At 44.9% G+C, this 26,837-nt stretch overlaps 1 protein-coding gene across 1 annotated transcript in view; it reads left to right on the top strand.

The window, feature by feature from the left end:
* Positions 1-26,837, top strand: part of LOC106596072 (juxtaposed with another zinc finger protein 1) — a 46,539-nt gene that overhangs the window by 877 nt on the left and 18,825 nt on the right. The gene's annotated exons all lie outside the window — the stretch shown is intronic.

Below are 26,837 nucleotides of genomic sequence, written 5' to 3'. Positions count from 1 at the left end.
AGCACGGAACCGTGTTGAGATATTGCCATTTGCAGCCCTGTCTGTTTGCAGCACTAGGCCTAGGCAAGCTACGTTGCAAACACTTGCTAGATACTGCATCTAGGCAGCGCAATGATAGAACGAACAGTGGTGAAAAAATACTACATTGTTATACTTAAGTAAAAGTAAAGATACATTAGTAGAACATGACTCAAGTAAAAGTGAGTCACCCAGTAAAATACTACTTTAGTAAAAGTATTTGGTTTTATGTGTACTTAAGTATCAAGAGTAAAAATGTAAATCATTTCAAATTCCTTATTAAGCAAACCAGACGGCACCATTTTCTTGTTTTTTTATTTATTTACGGCTAGCCAGGGGCACACTCCGACGTAATTTACTAACGAAGAATGTGTTTTTAGGGAGTCTGCCAGATCAAAGTGCGTGAATTTTTCTGTCCTGCTAAGCATTCAAAAGGTTAAGTACTTTTGGGTGTCAGGGAAAATGTATGGAGTAAAAATTAAATTTTCTTTAGGAATGTAGTGAAGTAACAGTTGTCACAAATATAAATAGTAAAGTACAGATAGCCCCAAAATCTACATAAGTAGTACTTTAAAGTATTTTTACTTGAGTACTTTACACCACTGAGAACGAACCATTGTTGACAACTTGAGTAGCTTTAAATAAACCTAATTGAAGATCAAGCTCCTTGGTAACTAGTTAGTTTGTTGACAATTACTGTTTTTACACTGTGCTAACGGTGCCTTCCTTGTTACTTTGAGATTACAATGGCCATGCGACTCAGATCGCAGTGCAATTTAAGTTTAGTTCCAATGTTATACTCATGCATTATAATTGCATTCAGAATTTGTGAGTCTCACTCTCTCACACATTCACACAAACTGCTAGAGTATGCAGTTGTGCAGCAGACAGTAGAGGAGTACAGAACAGTGGAGGTGAATGTTAGTCACCCTGGGAGATGTGGGCGTGAGTCTTGTCTTGTCGTGCTGCACAGAGTTACTGAATATTGATGAGCCTGGATGTGGGTCACACCAAGCCCCCACCTCTTCTCTCACACATGATGTTGTCCCTCAAGGATCCCAGTAACAGAAGATCCTCCCATATTGATTAAGCTTCTATCATTGTGAACATGATGCCTGTCTCTGATCAGCTGGCAACCATTCCTAAAGACTCCAACCAACCACTGCATTCAGTCAGGCCTGACAGGATTCTGGCTCAAGATATAGGCAGTCTGTCTTGTTGCCTTTTTAGCTCCATGATATCACCCCAGTCCAGAATGATAAACAATCTGGTCCAAAATCAATTGTATCCCTTGGCTGAACCCCAGACAGAGCCCCTTGACACACAGAACCCCAGACAGAGCCCCTTGACACACAGAACCCAGACAGAACCCCAGACAGAGCCCCTTGACACACAGAACCCAGACAGAACCCCAGACAGAACCCCAGACAGAGCCCCTTGACACACAGAACCCCAGACAGAGCCCCTTGACACACAGAACCCCAGACAGAGCCCCTTGACACACAGAACCCAGACAGAGCCCCTTGACACACAGAACCCCAGACAGAGCCCCTTGACACACAGAACCCCAGACAGAGCCCCTTGACACACAGAACCCCAGACAGAACCCCAGACAGAACCCCAGACAGAGCCCCTTGACACACAGAACCCCAGACAGAGCCCCTTGACACACAGAACCCCAGACAGAGCCCCTTGACACACAGAACCCAGACAGAGCCCCTTGACACACAGAACCCCAGACAGAGCCCCTTGACACACAGAACCCCAGACAGAGCCCCTTGACACACAGAACCCCAGACAGAACCCCTTGACACACAGAACCCAGACAGAGCCCCTTGACACACAGAACCCAGACAGAGCCCCTTGACACACAGAACCCCAGACAGAGCCCCTTGACACACAGAACCCCAGACAGAACCCCAGACAGAGCCCCTTGACACACAGAACCCAGACAGAGCCCCTTGACACACAGAACCCAGACAGAGCCCCTTGACACACAGAACCCAGACAGAGCCCCTTGACACACAGAACCCCAGACAGAGCCCCTTGACACACAGAACCCCAGACAGAGCCCCTTGACACACAGAACCCCAGACAGAACCCCAGACAGAGCCCCTTGACACACAGAACCCAGACAGAGCCCCTTGACACACAGAACCCAGACAGAGCCCCTTGACACACAGAACCCAGACAGAGCCCCTTGACACACAGAACCCCAGACAGAACCCCAGACAGAGCCCCTTGACACACAGAACCCCAGACAGAACCCCTTGACACACAGAACCCCAGACAGAGCCCCTTGACACACAGAACCCCAGACAGAACCCCTTGACACACAGAACCCCAGACAGAGCCCCTTGACACACAGAACCCAGACAGAACCCCTTGACCAGACCAAAACCATGAGATCCAGTGCATTCGGAAAGTATTCAGGGCCCTTGACTTATTCCACATTTTGTTACTTTAAAGCCTTATTCTAAAAATGATTAAGTCGTTTTTTTCCCTCATCAATCTAATACATTTTTGCAGATGTATTAAAAACCAAAAACAAACATCACATTTACATAAGTCTTCAGACCCTTTACTTTGGTAGCGAATACAACCTCGAGTGTTCTTGGGTATGACACTATAAGCTTGACACACCTGCATTTGGGGAGTTTCTCCCATTCTTCTCTCCAGATCCTCTCAAGCTGTGTCAGGTTGGATGGGGAGCGTCGCTGCACAGCCATCTCCAGAGATGTTCGATCAGGTTCAAGTCCAGGCTCTGTCTGGGCCACTCAAGGACATTGGGTCTTGTCCCGAAGCCACTCCTGCGTTGTCTTGGACGTGTGCTTAAGGTCATTGTCCTGTTGCAAGGTGAACCTTCACCCCAGTCTGAGAACCTGCTTGAGAGCACTCAGGACTTCATCAAGGATCTCTCTGTACTTTGCTCCGTTCATCTTTGGGTTCCCAAGTGGCACAGCGGTCAAAGGCACTGCATTCTCAGTGCAAGAGGCGTAGTCCCTGGTTCGAATCCAGGCTGCATCACATCCGGCCGTAATTGGTAGTCCCACAGGGCGGCGTACAATTGGCCCAGCGTCGTCAAGGTTTGGCAGGGGTAGACCGTCATTGTAAATAAGAATTTGTTCTTAACTGACTTGCCTAGTTAAATAAAGGTTCAATTAAATAAAAATAAAATCTTTCCCTCAATCCTGCCTAGTCTCCCAGTCCCTGCCTCTGAAAAACATCCCCACAGCATGATGATGCTGCCACCACCATGCTTCACGGTAGGGATGGTGCCAGGTTTCTTTCATATGTGACGCTTGGTATTCAGGCCAAAGAGTTCAATCTTGGTTTCATCAGACCAGAGAATCTTGTTTCTCATGGTCAGAGTCCTTTAGGTGCCTTTTGGCAAACTCCAAGCGAGTTGTCATGTGCCTTTTACTGAGGAGTGGCTTCCGTCTGGCCACTCTACCATAAAGGCCTGATCGGTGGAGTGCTGCAGAGATGGTTGTCCTTTTGGAAGGTTCTCCCATCTCCACAGAGGAACTACGGATCTCTGTCAGTCACCATTGGATTCTTGGTCAACTCCCTGACCAAGGCCCTTCTCCCCCGATTGCTCCGTTTGTCTGGTGGCCAGCTCTAGGAAGAGTCTTGGTGGTTCCAAACTTCTTCCATTTAAGAATGATGGAGGCCACTGTGTTCTTGGGGACCTTCAATGCTGCAGAAATGTTTTGGTCCCTTCCCCAGATCTGTGCCTCGACACAATCCTGTCTCGGAGCTCTATGGACAATTCCTTCAACCTCATGGTTGTTTTTTTTGCTCTGACATGAACTGTCAACTGTGGGACCTTATATAGACAGGTGTGTGCCTTTCCAAATCATGTCCAATCAATTGAATTTACCACAGGTGGAGTCCAATCAAGTTGTAGAAAAATCTCAAACATGATCAATGGAAACAGGATGCACCTGATCTCAATTTTAATTCTTATCGCAAACGGTCTGAATACTTACGTAAATAAGGTGTTTCAGTTTATTTTGAATACATTTGCAAACATTTCTAAACCTGTTTTTGCTTTTTCATTATGTGGTATTGTGTGTAGATCGATGAGGAAAACATATTTAATACACTTTAGAATAAGGCTGTAAAGTAACAAAATGTGGAAAAATGGAAGGGGTCTGAATACTTTCAGAATGCCCTGGGTGGAATGCAGGGAGAAGTCCTGGCAGGGTTGTAATCATGGCACCATTTGATTTATGCTACTTTTAGAGGACATCGGTTTAATGACTAGGTCTCTGTCTAGTTTGTTCCACCACATCCTTTATCACTTCGTTTATAAAAATGCCATTACCAAAAATTGTTGAGGGAACACTGAAATACAAATTCAATATATTTGCATTAATGCTGTGTAGACTAGCCCATATCTTAATGCTGTGTAGACTAGCCCATATCGCAATGCTGTGGAGACTAGCCCATATCGCAATGCTGTGGAGACTAGCCCATATCGCAATGCTGTGGAGACTAGCCCATATCGCAATGCTGTGGAGACTAGCCCATATCTTGTAGGCCTGTTATTTGTATGTGTATTTAAAAATGGATCAAATTGAGGGGGCACGTGCTTTAGTTTTAATGGTGTGTTCATTTTGCGTGGTGGGGTTTTCTCAGGATCAGTGGGGATTGGAGAGGAGGTGTATGGTGACGAGGCATAGAGCACTACTTTTGACTGGAGCCCTATAGGTATCCTATGGGCCATGGTCAAAAGTAGTGCTCTATAAAGGGAATAGGGTGCCTTTGGGATGTACAGGGGGGGGGGGGGAAGTATTTGATCCCCTGCTGATTTTGTACGTTTGCCCACTGACAAAGAAAGGATCAGTCTATAATTTTAGTGGTAGGTTTATTTGAACAGTGAGAGACAGAATAACAACAAAAATATCCAGAAAAACGCATGTCAGAAATGTTATAAATTGATTTGCATTTTAATGAGGGAAATAAGTATTTGACCCCCTTTCAATCAGAAAGATTTCTGGCTCCCAGGTGTCTTTTATACAGGTAACGAGCTGAGATTAGGAGCACACTCTTAAAGGGAGTGCTCCTAACCACAGCTTGCTACCTGTAAAAAAGACACCTGTCCACAGAAGCAATCAATCAATCAGATTCCAAACTCTCCACCATGGCCAAGACCAAAGAGCTCTCCAAGGATGTCAGGGACAAGATTGTAGACCTACACAAGGCTGGAATGGGCTACAAGACCATCGCCAAGCAGCTTGGTGAGAAGGTGACAACATTTGGTGCGATTATTCGTAAATGGAAGAAACACAAAAGAACTGTCAATCTCCCTCGGCCTGGGGCTCCATGCAAGATCTCACCTCGTAGAGTTGCAATGATCATGAGAACGGTGAGGAATCAGCCCAGAACTACACGGGAGGATCTTGTCAATGATCTCAAGGCAGCTGGGACCATAGTTACCAAGAAAACAATTGGTAACACACAACGCTGTGAAGGACTGAAATCCTGCAGTGCCCGCAAGGTCCCCCTGGTCAAGAATACATATACATGCCCGTCTGAAGTTTGCCAATGAACATCTGAATGACTCAGAGGACAACTGGTGAAAGTGTTGTGGTAAGATGAGACCAAAATGGAGCTCTTTGACATCAACTCAACTCGCCGTGTTTGGAGGAGGAGGAATGCTGCCTATGACCCCAAGAACACCATCTCCACCGTCAAACATGGAGGAGGAAACATTATGCTTTGGGGGTGTTTTTCTGCTAAGGGGACAGGACAACTTCACCGCATCAAAGGGACGATGGACGAGGCCATGTACCGTCAAATCTTGGGTGAGAACCTCCTTCCCTCAGCCAGGACATTGAAAATGGGTCGTGGATGGGTATTCCAGCATGACAATGACCCAAAACACACGGCCAAGGCAACAAAGGAGTGGCTCAAGAAGAAGCACATTAAGGTCCTGGAGTGGCCTAGACAGTCTCCAGACCTTAATCCCATAGAAAATCTGTGGAGGGAGCTGAAGGTTCAAGTTGCCAAACGTCATCCTCGAAACCTTAATGACTTGGAGAAGATCTGCAAAGAGGAGTGGGACAAAATCCCTCCTGAGATGTGTGCAAACCTGGTGGCCAACTACAAGAAACGTCTGACCTCTGTGATTGCCGACAAGGGTTTTGCCACCAAGTACTAAGTCATGTTTTGCAGAGGGGTCAAATACTTATTTCCCTCATTAAAATGCAAATCATTTTATAACATTTTTGACATGTGTTTTTCTGGATTGTTTTGTTGTTATTCTGTCTCATTGTTCAAATAAACCTACTATTAAAATGATAGACTGATCATTTCTTTGTAAGTGGGCAAACGTCCAAAATCAGCAGGGGATCAAATACTTTTTCCCCCCACTGTAGATAATGGACTGGCTGCATGGAGAGGGGATGGGTATTGAGAAATCCACCTGTTCTCTCTGCTAGGCCTGGGAGGCTATATGGCTGATCCACCTGTTCTCTCTGCTAGGCCTGGGAGGCTATATGGCTGATCCACCTGTTCTCTCTGCTAGGCCTGGGAGGCTATATGGCTGATCCACCTGTTCTCTCTGCTAGGCCTGGGAGGCTATATGGCTGATCCACCTGTTCTCTCTGCTAGGCCTGGGAGGCTATATGGCTGATCCACCTGTTCTCTCTGCTAGGCCTGGGAGGCTATATGGCTGATCCATCTGTTCTCTCTGCTAGGCCTGGGAGGCTATATGGCTGATCCACCTGTTCTCTCTGCTAGGCCTGGGAGGCTATATGGCTGATCCACCTGTTCTCTCTGCTAGGCCTGGGAGGCTATATGGCTGATCCACCTGTTCTCTCTGCTAGGCCTGGGAGGCTATATGGCTGATCCACCTGTTCTCTCTGCTAGGCCTGGGAGGCTATAGGGCTGATCCACCTGTTCTCCCTGCTAGGCCTGGGAGGCTATAGGGCTGATCCACCTGTTCTCTCTGCTAGGCCTGGGAGGCTATAGGGCTGATCCACCTGTTCTCTCTGCTAGGCCTGGGAGGCTATAGGGCTGATCCCCCTGTTCTCTCTGCTAGGCCTGGTAGGCTATAGGGCTGATCCCCCTGTTCTCTCTGCTAGGCCTGGGAGGCTATATGGCTGGGTGAGTCTTTCTGCAGAGAGCGAAAGGGAGAGAGAGAGAGGAGGTAGAGAGAGACTGAGGACTGCATTTTGGATCATCAAGTCCCTCAGTCGGGCACCTGATTCCCTTTTTTGTTCAAGCTGGGCTGAAGCACGTCTGGGTACGCTTTCACTCCATAGAGACTAAGGGGGGTTTGGGGTTGTCTGTCAGGGATAGGCTACATGGGGTCTTCCAGTCACAACAAGTGTTCCTCCTGTGATAGCCTAACCATACCACTGTTTAGCGTGATATGGCTGTAGCCTCCATAATGGTGTTTATGTAGTAGAGTGATGTTGTTCCCCTAGATTATGCACCAAGTTGCACACAAGGACAGTTCAAGGAGGCCAGGTCAAGAGGGGATGTTAATAATAATAATTCAAGGTGTTTTTTTTATTTTTTTTTTATTACAGCTGCATAGTTAATGTTATTTTTCGGTGTACAAACATTTTTTGATATCTATATTGTAAATACACCTAATTGTAAAAGTTTGTATATTTTGGTTTGGTCCATCGCGGGTTATCCGTACTTACGGACCCTTTTATCGTTCTCTTTTGCCTGACCTTCAGCTAGCAAGGTATGTTGTCCTTGGCGCCGTAATTTGGCAATATAAAACTGTGGTAAAGTTACATAAAGTGCTGTTACGCAATTATATGTTTTGTTACAATGTGAAGAATTATAAAGATTTATGTTAACTTTCACCAAGCTCGCTAATTAGGGTACCTATTGTAACTCGGGAGTATTTGGGACCGTGTTTGAGTGAGTCTCTATGTGCTCACGCAGGTGCCCGAGAGCTGTGACTGCACCGAGGGCTAACATATTGTGTGTTGTCTCTTCGTGTGCAGGTCGAATAAAAATGATTCAACCATCAGAATTCCAGTTGTGGCAGTGTCCTAAGTAAAGGTACACAACGCAGAACGAACCACGCCACAAACTGATGCTGTTGACCCGGATCATTGGTTGCTGCGGAAAAGGAGGTCAAAAAGGGGGGTGAGTGTAACCGATGTGAAATGGCTAGTTAGTTAGCGGTGGTGCGCACTAATAGCGTTTCAATCGGTGACGTCACTCTCTCTGAGACCTGAAGTAGGGTTTCCCCTTGCGTTGCAAGGGCCGCGGCTTTTGTGGCGCGATGGGTAACGACGCTTCGTGGGTGTCTGTTGTTGATGTGTGCAAGGGTCCCTGGTTCGAGCCCGGGTTGGGGTGAAGAGAGGGACGGAACCTACACTGTTACATTTATAATTTTGAATTTTGTAGAATAAGTCATTATATTAGTAGTGACACAATCTAGGCCTAAACTATCTATTTCAGATGACATTTAAATCCCACGCATTTCCCCAGTATTCGTAGGGGTCCTAGTTTGATTGTTATACATTCAAAATGTTTAGTTGTATTTCTTCAGAAGCTTATATTAGTTACATTTGACTGTGTTGGTGCAGAGAGGGAGCAGATATTTACACTGAGTTAATCTGACCAACAGAGGGAGATGTGTCCACCGTCTGAGAGTGAGACAGCTGGGAAACTGCCTGCAACACTTCAGGTTGCCACAGTACGCAGTGAGACAGCTGGGAAACTGCCTGCAACACTTCAGGTTGCCACAGTACACAGTGAGACAGCTGGGAAACTGCCTGCAACACTTCAGGTTGCCACAGTACACAGTGAGACAGCTGGGGAACTGCCTGCAACACTTCAGGTTGCCACAGTACGCAGTGAGACAGCTGGGGAACTGCCTGCAACACTTCAGGTTGCCACAGTACGCAGTGAGACAGCTGGGAAACTGCCTGCAACACTTCAGGTTGCCACAGTACACAGTGAGACAGCTGGGAAACTGCCTGCAACACTACAGGTTGCCACAATGGGCTCCCAAGTGGCGCGGAGGTCTAAGGCACTGCATCCCAGTGCTAGAGCCGTCACTACAGACCCTGGTTCAGTTCCAGGCTGTATCACAACCGGCCGTGACTGGGAGTCCCATAAAGCGGTGCACAATTGGCCCGGGTTAGGGTTTGGCTGGGGTAGGCCGTCATTGTAAATAAGAATTTGTTCTTAACTGACTTGCCTAGTTATGGGTCAAGATACACACAGTGAGAGAGCTGGGAAACTGCCTGCAAACACTTCCGGTTGCCACAATACACGCTGGGAAACTGCCTGCAACACTTCCGGTTGCCACAATACACGCTGGGAAACTGCCTGCAACACTTCCGGTTGCCACAATACACGCTGGGAAACTGCCTGCAACACTTCCGGTTGCCACAATACACGCTGGGAAACTGCCTGCAACACTTCCGGTTGCCACAATACACGCTGGGAAACTGCCTGCAACACTTCCGGTTGCCACAATACACGCTGGGAAACTGCCTGCAACACTTCCGGTTGCCACAATACACAGTGACAGCTGGAATATGAGGGCCATTCCTAGAATACAACACCTGAGGAATTCCATATCACCAGGAAGCTGAAGGACATTCTAGATAGTAATCTACTGAGCACTACACAGTCAAACTAGCCTCTCTTGAAAAGAGTTTAGAAAATATCCACTACATATGCTCCAGTTTTACACGTTGGCCTAGCCTACATTATATCTGCAGGTTCTGACCCAATCAATCCACCATCCTAGGGATCCATACTGCTAAAGTATGGAAGCCAACCTGGCCCAGCCCAAGCAAAGGCTCTGGCCCAGCCCAATAGAAAGCCCTGGCCCAGCCCCAGCTAGAGGTTAACAAAGGAACGGGATTGAAATTCTAGAGTCAAATTCGGGACAAGATCGTCAGTCCACAGGAAGTTCAGGAATTTATTTGTAAACAGTTATTTTTGTGTTATAAGCAGTTTTAGGAGGCCACATCATTTTTGAACAGTAACACGGGTTCTTCAATCACTAATAAAAAGAGATATAATTGTGCTTTATCTGCTAGGCAGGCAACGAAAAGTAGCGAGCTAACTGCTCTCTCGTCTAATGAGCAGCCCAAAACGAGTATGTTGCTATGGAAACTCACACATAGCAGAGTGCAGGGAGGGGGGCAGCAGACGGAGTGGAGCAGCTAACAGAGGAAGGTATTTCTACTCGTTAAAATGAGGACATGACAGGAAGGGAGGGATTTTTATCAGGACAGAAAAGTTTTGGGGGTTATAGAACTGTTGCGGGATCGGGACAGTACGGAAAACATTAGACAAGACGGCACAGGAATGCATTTTCACTCCCATGTCAACCTCTAGCCCCAGCTGCCTAGACCTAGCCCAGCCATAACCCCCAGCCCAACCCCCAGGCCCCAGCCGCCTAGACCTAGCCCAGCCATAACCCCCAGCCCAGCCCAACCCCCCAGGCCCCAGCCGCCTAGACCTAGCCCAGCCATATCCCCCAGCCCAACCCCCAGGCCCCAGCTGCCTAGACCTAGCCCAGCCATAACCCCCAGCCCAGCCCAACCCCCAGGTCCCAGCCGCCTAGACCTAGCCCAGCCATAACCCCCAGCCCAGCCCAGGCCCCAGCCGCCTAGACCTAGCCCAGCCATAACCCCCAGCCCAGGCCCCAGCCCAGCCCAACCCTCAGCCCTAGCCCAGCCATAACCCCCAGCCCAACCCTCAGCCCTAGCCCAGCCATAACCCCCAGCCCAACCCCCAGGCCCCAGCCCAACCCTCAGCCCTAGCCCAGCCATAACCCCCAGCCCAACCCCCAGGCCCCAGCCGCCTAGACCTAGCCCAGCCATAACCCCCAGCCCAACCCCCAGGCCCCAGCCCAACCCTCAGCCCTAGCCCAGGCCCAACCCCCAGCCCTAACCCAGCCCCCAGACATAACCCCAACCCCCAGTGCCAGGCCCAGCCCAGTTGTGCCGAGCTCAGTCTTGCCCAGCCCTGTCTTTAATATCCTATATCCCTCCTTTAGCCCTCTGATTGTGTGCTGTGCATGTGTCCAAGGTGTTAGCCCAAGGAGGGGGGCTCCCAACACTTCCAACGACTTATTGGAGAATAACGAGCCAATTAGTACTGCCCAGAGTGGAAAAACTCAGCAGCTCCCCTGCCTCTCAACACACACACACACACACACACACACACACTGATCCCTCTCTTAGGTCTGCTGCCCTGTGCCCGCCTTCGCCTCACAGGAGTGCGAAATCTGCCGCATCCTGCCAAGCGGATTACAACGAGGGTGCTTGATTTGGCGTTTCTTCCTCATCTGGTGACCTGCTGCTCTCAATCACATTCTGCTGTATAATTAGGGAAGGGGCCTGGAAAACAAGCTCACAAGACATTCTTGTCCCCATATTTTCCTTCCATGTTCCAGCCGGGAGCCTCCTGTTTGGGGTTGTGAGCAGTAGGGGGCAGCGGTGGGTCGTTGATGAGAGGCCCCTGTGCTAAAACAGTGGATGCTTATTTGTCCTATTTCAAGTGTGTATTATACGAATGTGTGAATTGTAAATGTGTTTTTGGCATATCCCAACTCCAATTGGAGCAATTTAGGGTTCAGTGTAGAGGTCGACCGATAAGGATTTTTCAACGCCGATACCGATTGGAGGACCAAAAAAGCCGATGCCGATTAATCGGCCGATTTTAATTTATTTTTTATTTCTTTGTAATAATGACAATTATAACAATACTGAATGAACACTTATTTTAACTTAATATAATACATCAATAAAATCCATTTAGCCTCAAATAAATAATGGTTCAATTTGGTTTAAATAATGCAAAAACAAAGTGTTGGAGAAGAAAGTAAAAGTGCAATATGTGCCATGTAAGAAAGCTAACGTTTAAGTTCCTTGCTCAGAACATGAGAACATATGAAAGCTGGTGGTTCCTTTTAACACGAGTCTTCAATATTCCCAGGTAAGAAGTTTTAGGTTGTAGTTATTATAGGAATTATAGGACTATTTCTCTCTATACGATTTGTATTTCATATACCTTTGACTATTGGATGTTCTTATAGGCACTTTAGTATTGCCAGTGTAACAGTATAGCTTCCGTCCCTCTCCTCGCTCCTACCTGGGCTCGAACCAGGAACACATCGACAACAGCCACCCTCGAAGCAGCGTTACCCATGCAGAGCAAGGGGAACAACTACTCCAAGTCTCAGAGCGAGTGACGTTTGAAACGCTATTAGTGCGCACCCACTAACTAGCTAGCCATTTCACATCGGTTACACCAGCCTAATCTTGGGAGTTGATACGCTTGAAGTCATAAACAGCGCAATGCTTGAAGCACAGCGAAGAGCTGCTGGCAAAACGCATGAAAGTGCTGTTTGAATGAATGCTTACGAGCCTGCTGCTGCCTACAATCGCTCAGTCAGACTGCTCTTTCAAATCATAGACTTAATTATAATATAATAAACACACAGAAATACGAGCCTTTGGTCATTAATATGGTAGAATCCGGAAACTATCATCTCGAAAACAAAACGTTTTTCCTTTGAGTGAAATACGGAACTGTTCTGTATTTTATCTAACGGGTGGCATCCCTAAGTCTAAATATTCCTGTTACATTGCACAACATTCAATGTTATGTCATAATTACGTAAAATTCAGGCAAATTAGTTCGCATCGAGCCAGGCGGCCCAAACTGTTGCATATACCCTGACTCTGCGTGCAATGAACGCAAGAGAAATGACACAATTTCACCTGGTTAATATTGCCTGCTAGCCTGGATTTCTTTTAGCTAAATATGCAGGTTTAAAAATATATACTTCTGTGTATTGATTTTAATTAATGCGTTGATGTTTATGGTTAGGTACAGTCGTGCAACGATTGTGCTTTTTTCGCAAATGCGCTTTTGTTAAATCATCCCCCGTTTGGCGAAGTTGGCTGTCTTTGTTAGGAAGAAATAGTCTTCACAGTTCACAACGAGCCAGGCAGCCCAAACTGCTGCATATACCCTGACTCTGTTGCAAGAGAAGTGACACATTTTCCCTAGTTAAAATAAATTCATGTTAGCAGGCAATATTAACTAAATATGCAGGTTTAAAAATATATACTTGTGTATTGATTTTAAGAAAGGCATTGATGTTTATGGTTAGAGCAACGTGTACCTAAGCGATTATATGCAACGCAGGACAGGCTAGATAAACTAGTAATATCATCAACCATGTGTAGTTAACTAGTGATTATGATTGATTGATAGTTTTTTATAAGATAACTTACCTTGGCTTCTTACTGCATTTGCGTAACAGGCAGGCAATGTAAAGCAGGTGGTTAGAGCGTTGGACTAGTTAACCGTAAGGTTGCAAGATTGAATCCCTGAGCTGACAAGTGTGTCGTTCTGCCCCTGAACAAGGCAGTTAACCCACTGTTCCCAGGCCGTCATTGAAAATAAGAATGTGTTCTTAACTGACTTGCCTAGTTAAATGAAGGTTAAAAAAATATTTTAAAAATCGGCCAAATCGGTGTCCAAAAATACCGATTTCCGATTGTTATGAAAACTTAAAATCGGCCCTAATTAATCGGCCATTCCGATTAATCGATTAATGTGACTGGATATATCTACTGAATGTGTTCCTGTTCATAGAGCGTGTAAAGAAAGTTACTGTTGTTTCCTGCTCATAGAGCGTGTAAAGAAAGTTACTGTTTCCTGCTCATAGAGCATGTAAAGAAAGTTACTGTTTCATGTTCCTGTTAATAGAGCATGTAAAGAAAGTTACTGTTTCCTGTTCATAGAGCATGTAAAGAAAGTTACTGTTTCCTGCTCATAGAGCATGTAAAGAAAGTTACTGTTTCATGTTCCTGTTAATAGAGCATGTAAAGAAAGTTACTGTTGTTTCCTGTTCATAGAGCGTGTAAAGAAAGTTACTGTTGTTTCCTGTTCATAGAGCGTGTAAAGAAAGTTACTGTTGTTTCCTGTTCATAGAGAGTGTAAAGAAAGTTACTGTTGTTTCCTGTTCATAGAGCGTGTAAAGAAAGTTACTGTTGTTTCCTGTTCATAGAGAGTGTAAAGAAAGTTACTGTTGTTTCCTGTTCATAGAGCGTGTAAAGAAAGTTACTGTTGTTTCCTGCTCATAGAGCGTGTAAAGAAAGTTACTGTTGTTTCCTGCTCATAGAGCGTGTAAAGAAAGTTACTGTTGTTTCCTGCTCATAGAGAGTGTAAAGAAAGTTACTGTTGTTTCATGTTCCTGTTAATAGAGTGTAAAGAAAGTTACTGTTGTTTCCTGTTCATAGAGCGTGTAAAGAAAGTTACTGTTTCCTGCTCATAGAGAGTGTAAAGAAAGTTACTGTTGTTTCCTGCTCATAGAGAGTGTAAAGAAAGTTACTGTTGTTTCCTGCTCATAGAGCGTGTAAAGAAAGTTACTGTTGTTTCCTGCTCATAGAGCGTGTAAAGAAAGTTACTGTTGTTTCCTGCTCATAGAGCGTGTAAAGAAAGTTACTGTTTCCTGTTCATAGAGCGTGTAAAGAAAGTTACTGTTGTTTCCTGTTCATAGAGCGTGTAAAGAAAGTTACCATTGTCCTAATTTCAGTACTTTTCAAGTGTTTTGAGGACATAGCCTGACATAACCAGATCAGCCCTGGGATTCAAACTGTCAACCCTTACTGGCCCATCTCTCTAACCTCGAGGCTACCACCGCCCATAAATGGAATTACAACTTCAACACCATTTCCAGTGAATATGTTGCAAGGTGGTGTGGCTTCACTGGAGTCTGTTTAGTGGTTCTGCCTACGTTTCCCCTAATTACAAACTCTATACTTCAACTCTGATATGAAAACAGACTTAAGCCGCTAATGTGAATATTGGCCGGTCCACTAAGTCCATTAACCAACCCTCAGCAGGGTTTATCACAACAGGTGCTAATGGATCCTGAACTAAATACTGAATGGCACCCTATTCCCTATATAGTGCACTACTAGGGCCCTGGTCAAAAGTAGTGCACTATATAGGGAATAGGGTGCCATTTGGGACTTAGCCCTGGACTGGCTCTCTAAAACTGACTGGGGAATAACAGGAGCTTTAAGGCCAATTTCAGCCCAACCACCATGTTACAGTAAGCTCCCCAATGTTCCTGTAGTGGTCTAGTAGTGGTTAAACTGACCAATGGTGGGTTTAGTTTGTCCCGGCTCAGATCTCTCTGTGTGTTCTATGGGAGACAGGTCAGTGTAGGACCAGAGAGAGAGAGAGCCTTATCCTCGGTTATGTTGCCCTCGCTGTGTCTCAGGCTGGCAGGGATGGAGGTGAGCCCCAGACAGGGAGGCAGGCAGACAGACTGTCTGTCTGTCTGTCTGTCTGCCTCCCTCCCTGTCTGTTTGTCTGCCTCCCTCCCTGTCTGTTTGTCTGCCTCCCTGTCTGTCTGTCTGCCTCCCTCCCTATCTGTCTCTGTCTGTCTGCCTGCCTCCCTACCTATCTGTCTCTGTCTGTCTGCCTCCCTGTCTGCCTACCTCCCTGTCTGTCTGCCTGTCTGTCTGCCTCCCTGTCTGTCTGTCTGTCTGTCTCTGTCTGTCTGCCTCCCTCCCTATCTGTCTCTGTCTGCCTCCCTCCCTATCTCTCTGTCTGCCTCCCTCCCTGTCTGTCTGCCTCCCTCCCTGTCTGTCTGTCTGTCTGCCTGTCTGCCTCCCTCCCTATCTGTCTCTGTCTGTCTGCCTCCCTCCCTATCTGTCTGTCTGTCTGTCTGCCTGCCTGTCTGCCTCCCTCCCTATCTGTCTCTGTCTGTCTGCCTCCCTCCCTATCTGTCTGTCTGTCTGCCTCCCTCCCTGTCTGTCTGCCTCCCTCCCTGTCTGTCTGCCTCCCTGCCTCCCTCCCTATCTGTCTGTCTGCCTCCCTGTCTGTCTGTCTGCCTCCCTGTCTGTCTGTCTGCCTCCCTCCCTGTCTGTCTGCCTTCCTATCTGTCTGTCTGTCTGCCTTCCTCCCTCCCTATCTGTCTCTGTCTGTCTGTCTGCCTCCCTATCTGTCTCTGTCTGCCTCCCTCCCTATCTGTCTGTCTGTCTGCCTCCCTGTCTGTCTGCCGGCTCTAACAATGGGCGTGTTTGTAGCTGCTCTCTGCACAGGGGGCTCATTTAGGGGCTCGAGGAATGCACCCCTCAATCTGCTGAGCGGAAATAATACATTTGGGAAGCAGTAACTGGCGCCCCGATTTCTGCACCTGGTGGACCTAATTACATTTACCCCCCCTACCCCTCGCCCCTCCCCTAGCTGACACTAGTGCTGCAGACATTTTAGTCAGTCAGTTAGTCACCCCTACCAGTAACACACACACCGGCTACCACCAGTCCAGTCAGTCACTGCTCTGGCCCTCATTGCTGTTCTCAGTCAGGAGGTGACGAATTCTGACTCTATAACAGAACTGTCTTTATACTGTAGTGGAGCTGTAGCAGTCTGACTCTATAACAGAACTGTCTTTATACTGTAGTGGAGCTGTAGCAGTCTGACTCTATAACAGAACTGTCTTTATACTGTAGTGGAGCTGTAGCAGTCTGACTCTATAACAGAACTGTCTTTATACTGTAGTGGAGCTGTAGCAGTCTGACTCTATAACAGAACTGTCTTTATACTGTAGTGGAGCTGTAGCAGTCTGACTCTATAACAGAACTGTCTTTATACTGTAGTGGAGCTGTAGCAGTCTGACTCTATAACAGAACTGTCTTTATACTGTAGTGGAGCTGTAGCAGTCTGACTCTATAACAGAACTGTCTTTATACTGTAGTGGAGCTGTAGCAGTCTGACTATAACAGAACTGTCTTTATACTGTAGTGGAGCTGTAGAAGATAGCCTGCAGGCTGTGTTGATATTACACATTCACTAGGGGATCTGGTTTTGGGTTGTGTGTGTGTCAATGCCTGTATGTACATGTGAGTGCGTACCTGTGTGTGTGCATTGCCTATGTGTTTTCAGTCAATTTTCACATCTGAGGTTCAGTCATTGTACAATCAGCCGTGTTATTTAAGTCTCTGCAGTAGCAGCAGAGAACAGGCTACCAAACAGTGAAGTGCAGTTTGACTCTGTGGTTTAATTTCCTCTGTGGAAGTGGTGCCAGGACTCTGGCCAGTGTCCCCCACTGCTCAGATCCACCATAAACATGTCACCATGAACCTTGCCACTCCACGCGGTCCAACAGTGTGCTGGGCTGAGGGGGAAGGGGCTGCTGGGATAGGTGACTGACTGGCTGGTTGGTGGACATAAATGTGGGAGGGTGTAGGGGAGGGGGGGTAATGAATGGGTACAGGGGGCGTCACTTCCTGTCTTGCCTCAGGAAGGTGTGTTGTGTGATGATGGTGATCTCCGTCCGTCCTGTGGTTGGCTGGCCCATGCAGTCTGGAGTCTGGACATAGCGAGGGTGTCTCTCTTTAACTATCTGGCCTAACTAGAATTGGGCCATTACGTCATGTCTGCCTCTTTCTGATGCTGCTGGGATGTTTTCAGTCTCACCCTACTACCTTTTACAGGCCTGTCAGTGAGTTTGTTAAAAGCCACAACTAATTGAGTCACTTTGTGTAGTTGTGTTCACTGATTTAAAGTTTTCTTCCTGTACCTGCTTGCCAGTCACTGGCTCAGGAGGGAGTGTGTTGTCTTGATCACAGCATCAGGCGACTTTAACAAAACACCCTAGAACAGACAGACAGACCACCGCTGTGGACCACCTGGGTGGATGGTTTAGCCCTCTCTCCTTTCCAGGGGTCCACATCCTGGTTCTAATGGGGGGGGGTCCACACCCCGGTTCTAATGGGGGGGGGGGGGGGGGGGGTCCACACCCTGGTTCTAATGGGGGGGGATCCACACCCTGGTTCTAATGGGGGGGGGATCCACACCCTGGTTCTAATGGGGGGGGGGGATCCATACCCTGGTTCTAATGGGGGGGGGGGGGGTCCACACCCTGGTCCTGGTGGTCTGTCAGGGGGATGGGGGATCAGAGAGGGCCATGGAGGTTTCTGCGCAGGTGGCCCCAGAGGGGAGCGGTTGGTTGGGTTTCTGGGAAGTTGGCCCCTCTAGCTGGCCCCTACCAGACACACGGACACACAGACACACACTTACGCCAGCTGAGGTGTGTGTGATTTATAGTGTGTGTGAGTGGATTGATCCAGGGCTAATAGAGTGGTCGGTGAGCAGCCCTCCATGACACTGCTCTCTGCTCCTGTGTACTGCTCATTATCTTTATTCACTTGTATTTAATCATGGGTCTCATTTCCAAAGGTGCTCTGACATCAAATAAAATATAGAATAACCAGTACATTACATTAGAACATCACAGGCATCATAAACAAATTATTAGTCAATCAAAACAATTGCACACCTCGGTGAACTCATTTTATCATCAGGGTTTTAAAATGATTAGCGGCACCAGGGAATCCAAATGTAATGTATTTTATAAGTGATGCCAAAAATGTGGAGCATTAAAACAAAATGGATTTGCCTAGTTCGGCGGAGGAATCTCAAGAGTTAACCAATCCTGTGAACGGGTTTGGTATCATGTTTTTATACTTTAACAGTGAAGTGAGCTAGATCAGAAGCTTTGTCAACAGAAAGAGAGTAAAGAAGTGATGTACGGGACTTTAATGAGGACCAGCCAACCTTTTGATACAGGATGCAGTGATGCGTATTAAAACTGTCACCTGTGATAAAGTGAAGGACGCTACGGTAGACTGCACCAAAAGGTTTAAGGTTAGTTGCTGCTGCATTCCGATTAAGGGTGTTACTGTTAAGAACTGGTAGGAGAGTTGACTGTACAATCTGCTTCCTGCTGTTTAGGAAGAGACATGATATATTATATAAAAGAAGCCTCATTTAAATCTCAGCTTCTTAACTAGTTAATCCATATGTTTTTTAAATGTCAAATTATTGTTCAATCCAAAAGCCCAGATATTTATAGGCAGGAACCTGCTCGATGAAAGAACCATCCACTGCATAAATGTGTAAGCCATCTGAAGTATTTCTACGAGAATTAGAAAACATCATACATTTAGTTTTTACCGCATGAAGAACCAATTTTAAATCAACAAGGACTTTCTGCTAGGTGACAAAATCAGACTACAGCTTCAACAGCCTGGTCAGCCGGAGGGGCAATAGCGTACATAACAGTGTCATCTGCATACAGATGAATGTTACAGGTTTTTGCAGATAGACCAATATTATTTAGATAAATACTTGACACCATCAGAAAGCACAGTGTCCTGTCTGACAGATATAGTTGAAGTTGGAAGTTTACATACACCTTAGCCAAATACATTTAAACTCAGTTTTTCACAATTCCTGACATTTAATCCTAGTAAAAATTCCCTGTCTTAGGTCAGTTAGGATCACCATGTTATTTTAAGAATGTGAAATGTCAGAATAATAGTAGAGAGAGTGATTTTATTTCAGCTTTTATTTCTTTCATCACATTCCCAGTGGGTCAGAAGTTTACATACACTCAATTAGTATTTGGTAGCATTGCCTATAAATTGTTTAACTTGGATCAAACGTTTCGGGTAGCCTTCCACAAGCTTCCCACAATAAGTTGGGTGAATTTTGTCCCATTCCTCCTGACAGAGCTGGTGTAACTGAGTCAGGTTTGTAGGCCTCCTTGCTCGCACATGCTTTTTCAGTTCTGCCCACACATTTTCTATAGGATTGAGGTCAGGGCTTTGTGATGGCCACTCCAATACCTTGACTTTGTCCTTACGCCATTTTGCCACAACTTTGGAAGTATGCTTGGGGTCATTGTCCATTTGGAAGACCCATTTGCGACCAAGCTTTAACTTCCTGACTGATGTCTTGAGATGTTGCTTCAATATATCCACATAATTTTCATGCCTCATTATGCCATCTATTTTGTGAAGTGCACCAGTCCCTCCTGCAGCAAAGCACCCCCACAACATGATGCTGCCACCCCTTGCTTCACGGTTGGGATGGTGTTCTTCGGCTTGCAAGCCTCCCCCTTTTTCCTCTAAACATAATGATGGTCATTATGGCCAAACAGTTCTATTTTTTTGTTTCATCAGACCAGAGGACATTTCTCCAAAAAAGTACGATCTTTGTCCCCATGTGCAGTTGCAAACCGTAGTCTGGCTTTTTTATGGCGGTTTTGGAGCAGTGGCTTCTTCTTTGCTGAGCGGCCTTTCAGGTTATGTTGATATAGGACTCGAGTTAATGTGGATATAGATACTTTTGTACCTGTTTCTTCCAGCATCTTCACAAGGTCCTTTGCTGTTGTTCTGGGATTGATTTGCACTTTTCGCACCAAAGTACGTTCATCTCTAGGAGACAGAACGTGTCTCCTTCCTGAGCGGTATGACGGCTGCGTGGTCCCATGGTGTTTATACTTGCGTACTATTGTTTGTACAGATGAATGTGGTACCTTCAGGCATTTGGAAATTGCTCCCAAGGATGAACCAGGCTTGTGGAGGTCTACCATTTTTTGTCTTCTGAGGTCTTGGCTGATTTCTGTTGATTTTCCCATGATGTCAAGCAAAGAGGCACTGAGTTTGAAGGTAGGCCTTGAAATACATCCACAGGTACACCTCCAATTGACTCAAATTATGTCCATTAGCCTATCAGAAGCTTCTAAAGCCATGACATAATTTCCTGGAATTTCAGGCTGTTTAGTCAGTCAACTTAGTGTATGTAAACTTCTGACCCACTGGAATTGTGATACAGTGAATTATAAGTGAAATAATCTGTCGATGTCTTAACCAACTTGCCAAAACTATAGTTTGTTAACAAGAAATGTGTGAAGTGGTTGAAAAACGAGTTTTAATGACTCCAACCTAAGTGTATGTAAACTTCCGACGTCAACTGTAGTTCCCAAACCACTTGCAAGACGCCTGGTTGAGTCCCATTTCAGACAACCTTTGATTGAGTAGGAGATGGTTGACAGTATCGAAGGCCTTGGACAGGTCTATAAATATAGCAGCGCGGTGATTCCTATTGTCTAAGCAATTTAATATATCATTTAAGACAAGCGCAGCTGCTGAAACGGTGCTATGTCCAGGTCTAAAACCAGACTGGTGCACATTAAGAATATCATTTGAAGTTAAGAAAGTTCTTAGCTCGGAGTTTGCCAGTGATTGTAATATTTTTGCAAGGCAATATAGTTTAGAAACTGGGCGGTAGGTATCTAGGTCAGAAGGATCCCCGCCTTTGTAAAGGGGGAGGACATGCGCCACCTTCCAGATCTTAGGGATAGCCCCAGAAGCTGCAGTAGAAAGGGGTCAAGCGAATCAGCAGAGGTGGATTGTTGGACATACACTTTTTGCAAGGCACTTAATACATCCTTGACTTGAAATGGTTCAAATGAAAAAAATAGTGAGTGCCTGGAAGTGCATCATTCTATTCTATCTGTTTTAGAGGTGAATAAAGGACTCCATCTTGTGGAACTTGAGATATTTTCAGAAACCATTCTTTCAAACAGATGGCCAGCTGAGGCAAAATGCTTATTAACAGCACCACAAATGTCTGTCTTATGGGACCAGAGGCTGTCGTAACCTGCTGGGGCACTGAGGAAGTGTATTTTTGTTGTTTTTACTGTTGTTGATTTGACCACTTTCCAGAATTTAGCTGGATTTCCACAACTCACTGATACACAATTCAAGAAGTATGTTGACATTTCTTTTCTAACCAGAGTAAGACATCTATTTCTCAAATGTCTAAAGGACTGCCAGTCAGAGGTAGAATCAGTCAATCTAGCCTAAGCTAACTTTCTTTCATGAAATCTTTAAGACAATTGATGCGTGAACCATGGGTTACATATGTCCTTTACCCTTAATCTCTTATTTGGGGCATGGTTATCTGCAACAGAGTTAAACAGAGAGGTAAAACTTTTAAGTTTCTGATCGTTAGGCCTCTTAGAGGACTCCATGACTCTGCTCCTGTGTACTGATCATTAGGCCTCTTAGAGGACTCCATGACTCTGCTCCTGTGTACTGATCATTAGGCCTCTTAGAGGACTCCATGACTCTGCTCCTGTGTACTGATCATTAGGCCTCTTAGAGGACTCCATGACTCTGCTCCTGTGTACTGATCATTAGGCCTCTTAGAGGACTCCATGACTCTGCTCCTGTGTACTGATCATTAGGCCTCTTAGAGGACTCCATGACTCTGCTCCTGTGTACTGATCATTAGGCCTCTTAGAGGACTCCATGACTCTGCTCCTGTGTACTGATCATTAGGCCTCTTAGAGGACTCCATGACTCTGCTCCTGTGTACTGATCATTAGGCCTCTTAGAGGACTCCATGACTCTGCTCCTGTGTACTGATCATTAGGCCTCTTAGAGGACTCCATGACTCTGCTCCTGTGTACTGATCATTAGGCCTCTTAGAGGACTCCATGACTCTGCTCCTGTGTACTGATCATTAGGCCTCTTAGAGGACTCCATGACTCTGCTCCTGTGTACTGATCATTAGGCCTCTTAGAGGACTCCATGACTCTGCTCCTGTGTACTGATCATTAGGCCTCTTAGAGGACTCCATGACTCTGCTCCTGTGTACTGATCATTAGGCCTCTTAGAGGACTCCATGACTCTGCTCCTGTGTACTGATCATTAGGCCTCTTAGAGGACTCCATGACTCTGCTCCTGTGTACTGATCATTAGGCCTCTTAGAGGACTCCATGACTCTGCTCCTGTGTACTGATCATTAGGCCTCTTAGAGGACTCCATGACTCTGCTCCTGTGTACTGATCATTAGGCCTCTTAGAGGACTCCATGACTCTGCTCCTGTGTACTGATCATTAGGCCTCTTAGAGGACTCCATGACTCTGCTCCTGTGTACTGATCATTAGGCCTCTTAGAGGACTCCATGACTCTGCTCCTGTGTACTGATCATTAGGCCTCTTAGAGGACTCCATGACTCTGCTCCTGTGTACTGATCATTAGGCCTCTTAGAGGACTCCATGACTCTGCTCCTGTGTACTGATCATTAGGCCTCTTAGAGGACTCCATGACTCTGCTCCTGTGTACTGATCATTAGGCCTCTTAGAGTAGCGAATAGCGGTAGTGATAGTATAGTGGTATTATAGTGGTAGTGAATGAATAGCGGTAGTGGTACTATAGTAGTAGTGAATGAATACCGGTAGTGATAGTATAGTGGTATTATAGTGGTAGTGACTGAATAGCGGTAGTGGTACTATAGTAGTAGTGAATGAATAGCGGTAGTGATATTATAGTGGTAGTGAATGAATAGCAGTAGTGGTACTATAAATGTAGTGAATGAATAGTGGTAGTGGTACTATAGTAGTAGTGAATGAATAGCAGTAGTGGTACTATAGTAGTAGTGAATGAATAGCGGTAGCGATAGTATAGGGGTAGTACATGAATAGTGGTAGTGATAGTATAGTGGTATTATAGTGGTAGTGACTGAATAGCGGTAGTGGTACTATAGTAGTAGTGAATGAATAGCGGTAGTGATATTATAGTGGTAGTGAATGAATAGCAGTAGTGGTACTATAAATGTAGTGAATGAATAGTGGTAGTGGTACTATAGTAGTAGTGAATGAATAGCAGTAGTGGTACTATAGTAGTAGTGAATGAATAGCGGTAGCGATAGTATAGGGGTAGTACATGAATAGTGGTAGTGATAGTATAGTGGTATTATAGTGGTAGTAAATGAATAGCGGTAGTGGTACTATAGTAGTAGTGAATGAATAGCGGTAGTGATAGTATAGTGGTAGTGAATGAATAGTGGTAGTGGTACTATAGTGGTAGTAAATGAATAGCGGTAGTGGTACTATAGTAGTAGTGAATGAATAGCGGTAGTGATAGTATAGTGGTAGTGAATGAATAGCGGTAGTGATAGTATAGTGGTAGTTAATGAATAGTGGTATTATAGTGGTAGTGAATGAATAGCGGTAGTGTAGGTATAGTGGTATTATAGTGGTATTATAGTGGTAGTGAATGAATAGCGGTAGTGATAGTATAGTGGTAGTGAATGAATAGTGGTATTATAGTGGTAGTGAATGAATAGCGGTAGTGTAGGTATAGTGGTATTATAGTGGTAGTGATTGAGTAGTGGTAGTGAATGAATAGCTATAGTGGTAGTGAATGAATGGCAGTAGTGGTATTATAGTGGTAGTGAATGAATAGCGGTAGTGGTACTATAGTGGTATTATAGTGATATTATAGTGGTAGTAAATGAATAGCGGTAGTGGTACTATAGTAGTAGTAGTAGTGAATGAATAGTGGTAGTGATACTATAGTAGTAGTGAATGAATAGCGGTAGTGGTATTATAGTGGTAGTAAATTAATAGCGGTAGTGGTACTATAGTAGTAGTGAATGAATAGCGGTAGTGATAGTATAGTGGTACTATAGTGGTAGTGAATGAATAGCGGTAGTGGTACTATAAATGTAGTGAATGAATAGCGGTAGTGATAGTATAGTGGTACTGTAGTAGTGAATGAATAGCGGTAGTGGTACTATAGTAGTAGTGAATGAATAGCGGTAGTGAATGAATAGTGGTAATGGTACTATAGTAGTAGTGAATGAATAGCGGTAGTGAATGAATAGTGGTAGTGATACTATAAATGTAGTGAATGAATAGCGGTAGTGATGGTATAGTGGTACTATAGTAGTAGTGAATGAATAATGGTAGTGGTACTATAGTAGTAGTGAATGAATAGCGGTTGTGTTAGTATAGTGGTATTATAGTGGTAGTGATTGAGTAGTGGTAGTATAGTGATAGTATAGTGGTAGTGAATGAATAGCGGTAGTGGTAATATAGTGATAGTATTGTGGTAATTCAGTGGTATTATAGTGGTAGTGAATGAATAGCGGTAGTGGTACTATAGTGGTAGTGAATGAATGGCAGTAGTGGTAGTATAGTGGTATTACAGTGGTATTATAGTGGTAGTGAATGAATAGCGGTAGTGGTATTATAGTGGTAGTATAGTGATATTATAGTGGTAGAAAATGAATAGCGGTAGTGGTATAATAGTGGTAGTGGTACTATAGTGGTATTATAGTGATATTATAGTGGTAGTGGTACTATAGTGGTACTATAGTGGTAGTGAATGAATAGCGGTAGTGGTACTATAGTAGTAGTGAATGAATAGCGGTAGTGAATGAATAGCGATAGTGGTACTATAGTGGTAGTGAATGAATAGCGGTAGTGGTACTATAGTAGTAGTGAATGAATAGCGGTAGTGATAGTATAGTGGCAGTGAATGAATAGCTATAGTGGTAGTATAGTTATATTATAGTGCTAGAAAATGAATAGCGGTAGTGGTACTATACTGGTATTATAGTGGTAGTGTGGTGATATTATAGTGGTAGAAAATGAATAGCGGTAGTGGTATAATAGTGGTAGTGGTACTATAGTGGTATTATAGTGATAGTATAGTGATATTATAGTGGTAGAAAATGAATAGCTGTAGTGGTACTATAGTGGTATTATAGTGGTAGTGAATGAATGGCAGTAGTGGTAGTACAGTGGTAGTATAGTGATATTATAGTGCTAGAAAATGAATAGTGGTAGTGGTACTATAGTGGTATTATAGTGATAGTATTTGTAAGTTGCTCTGGATAAGAGCGTCTGCTAAATGACGTAAATGTAAAAATAGTATAGTGGTAGAAAATGAATAGCGGTAGTGGTACTATAGTGGTATTATAGTGGTAGTGAATTAATAGCGATAGTGGTAGTAAATAAATAGCGGTAGTGGTAGTATAGTGGTATTATAGTGGTAGTGAATGAATAGTGGTATTATAGTGGTAGTGAATGAATAGTGGTAGTGAATGAATAGTGGTAGTGAATGAATAGCGGAAGTGGTTATATAGTGGTAGTGAATGAATAGTGTAGTGATATTATAGTAGTAGTAAATGAGTAGTGGTAGTGAATGAATAGCGTCAGTGGCACTATAGTGGTACTATAGTGGTAGTAAATGAGTAGTGGTAGTATAGTGGTAGTAAATGAGTAGTGGTAGTATAGTGATAGTAAATTACTAGTGGTAGTATACTGATAGTATAGTGGCAGTACATTAATAGTGACAGTGGTAGTAAATGTATAGTGATAGTAAATTAATAGTGGTAGTGGTACTATAGTGGTAGGGGTAGTATACTGATCGTATAGTGATGGGGTAGTATAGTGGTAGAACAGTGATGGGGTAGTGGTAGTAAATTAATAGTGATAGTGCAGTGATGGGGTAGTGGTAGTAAATTAATAGTGGTAGTGGTAGTTTAGTGATATTATAGTGGTAGTAAATGAATCGAATCAAATCAAGGTTTAGTTGTCACGTGCGCCGAATAAGTGAAATGCTTACTTACAGGCTCTAACGAATAGTGCAAAAAAGGTGTTAGGGGAACAATGGGTAAGTAAAGAAATAAAACAACAGTAAAAAGACAGGCTATATACAGTAGCGAGGCTATAAAAGTAGCGAGGCTACATACAGACACCGGTTTGTCAGGCTGATGAGGTAGTATGTACATGTAGATATGGTTAAAGTGACTATGCATATATGATGGACAGAGAGTAGCAGTAGCGTAAAAGAGGGGTTGGCGGGTGGTGGGTGGGACACAATGCAGATAGCCCGGTTAGCCAATGTGCGGGAGCACTGGTTGGTCGGCCCAATTGAGGTAGTACACTGCTCAAAAAAATAAAGGGAACACTTAAACAACACAATGTAACTCCAAGTCAATCACACTTCTGTGAAATCAAACTGTCCACTTAGGAAGCAACACTGATTGATAATAAATTTCACATGCTGTTGTGCAAATGGAATAGACAACAGGTGGAAATTATAGGCAATTAGCAAGACACCCCCAATAAAGGAGTGGTTCTGCAGGCAGGGACCACAGACCACTTCTCAGTTCCTATGCTTCCTGGCTGATGT

Source organism: Salmo salar, chromosome 02, assembly GCF_965601325.2.
Source record: "Salmo salar chromosome 02, fSalSal1, whole genome shotgun sequence".
NCBI lineage: Eukaryota > Metazoa > Chordata > Actinopteri > Salmoniformes > Salmonidae > Salmo > Salmo salar.
This window is presented reverse-complemented; position numbering and strand designations above follow the sequence as displayed.